Source organism: Felis catus, chromosome B1 (genome assembly GCF_018350175.1).
Source record: "Felis catus isolate Fca126 chromosome B1, F.catus_Fca126_mat1.0, whole genome shotgun sequence".
NCBI lineage: Eukaryota > Metazoa > Chordata > Mammalia > Carnivora > Felidae > Felis > Felis catus.
Genome location: NC_058371.1, coordinates 152,397,723 through 152,399,852, shown reverse-complemented (window position 1 = coordinate 152,399,852; position 2,130 = coordinate 152,397,723). Strand labels below are relative to the sequence as shown.

The 2,130-nt window shown below is 47.7% G+C and overlaps 1 pseudogene; it reads left to right on the top strand.

Moving 5' to 3' along the window:
- Positions 1–960: 960 nt before the first annotated feature.
- On the top strand, positions 961–1,840 carry LOC101080531 (annotated as a pseudogene).
- Positions 1,841–2,130: the final 290 nt, after the last annotated feature.

Here is a 2,130-nt window from a genome sequence, read left to right as displayed (position 1 = left end):
GCACAGCAAAGGAAACAACCAACAAGACTAAAAGTCAACCAACGGAATGGGAAAAGATATTTGCAAATGACATATCTGTCAAAGGGCTAGTACCCAAAATCTATAAAGAGCTCACCAAACCCCACACCCGAAAAACAAATAATCCAGTGAACAAATGGGTAGAAAACATGAATAGACACTTCTCTAAAGAAGACATCCGGATGGCCAACAGGCACATGAAAAGATGCTCAACGTCGCTCCTCATCAGGGAAATACAAATCAAAACCACACGCAGATATCACCTGACGCCAGTCAGAGTGGCCAAAATGAACAAATCAGGAGACTATAGATGCTGGAGAGGGTGTGGAGAAACCGGAACCCTCTTGCACTGTTGGTGGGAATGCAAATTGGTGCAGCCACTCTGGAAAACAGTGTGGAGGGTCCTCAAAAAATTAAAAATAGACCTACCCTTTGACCCAGCAGTATTACTGCTAGGAATTTACCCAAGGGATACAGGAGTACTGATGCATAGGGCCACTTGTACCCCAATGTTTATAGCAGCACTCTCAACAATAGCCAAATTATGGAAAGAGCCTAAATGTCCATCAACTGATGAATGGATAAAGAAATTGTGGTTTATATACACAATGGAGTACTATGTGGCAATGAGAAAGAATGAAATATGGCCCTTTGTAGCAACGTGGATGGAACTGGAGAGTGTGATGCTAAGTGAAATAAGCCATACAGAGAAAGACAGATACCATATGGTTTCACTCTTATGTGGATCCTGAGAAACTTAACAGAAACCCATGGGGGAGGGGAAGGAAAAATAAAAAGAGGTTAGAGTGGGAGAGAGCCAAAGCATAAGAGACTCTTAAAAACTGAGAACAGGGTGAAAGCTTGGGGAGTGCCAAGGAGTCCTCTGGAACCGGAACTTGGCCTTCTTTGCCTCTGTCCTCTCTTTCATCTCCTCGGTGGGGGCCCTAGCTATGCTCCCGGACCGGAGCCCCCAGCAGAGAGGCCGCGTTTGAAGGATGACCTCTAGGAAGGAAGTGTTGCTGAAGGTTATCATCCTGGGAGATTCTGGAGTTGGTAAGACATCACTCATGGACCAGTATGTGAACAAGAAATTCAGTAATCAGTACAAAGCTACAATAGAAGCAGACTTTCTGACAAAGGAGTTGATGGTGGATGACAGACTAGTTACAATGCAGATCTGGGACACAGCAGGACAGGAACGGTTCCAGTCCCTTGGTGGCCTTCTACAGAGGCGCAGACTGCTGCGTTCTGGTATTTGACGTCACTGCCCCCAACACATTCAACACCCTTGATAGCTGGAGAGATGAGTTTCTCATCCAGGCCAGTCCCCGGGATCCTGAAAACTTCCCCTTGGTGGTGTTGGGAAACAAGATTGACCTGGAAAACAGACAAGTGGCCACAAAGCGGGCACAGGCCTGGTGCTACAGCAAAAACAACATTCCCTACTTCGAGACCAGTGCCAAGGATGCCATCAACGTGGAGCAGGGGTTCCAGATGATTGCACGGAATGCACCTAAACAGGAAACAGAGGCGGAGCTATACAACGAATTCCCCAAGCCCATCAAACTGGACAAGAACGACCGGGCCAAGGCCTTGGCGGAAAGCTGCAGTTGCTGAAGGGGCAGTGAGAGCAGAGCACAGAGTCCTTCACAAACAAAGAACACACTTAGGCCTTCCAACACAAGCCCCCTCTCCTCTTCCAAACAAAACATAAAGTCATCTCTCAAATCCAGCTGCCAAAAGAAACCCCAACAAACATACTCACCCTTACACACACACACACACACACACACACACACACACACACTCACACACACCCCTATACCTACACCTGACACAAGCAGACAGACTCCAGCCCAGGCCTGTGATGACTCGATCGGGGTCTGCCCACCCACCACATCAGCCCTCGTATGGCAGCCAGGACAGGCAAGCTGTAGAAATCGTTCTGGTGTGGAGTCGGCATCAGAAGCTATTCTTTTTGTCCACTGGGGAGAGAGAACTGTTTACAGTTAATCTGTGTCTAATTAGTTATCTGATTTTTTTAACGGTCTTGTGGTCTTTTTACCTCCCCCCCCCACCCCTCCCTCCTGTGAAGGCTACCACTTGGGAAGG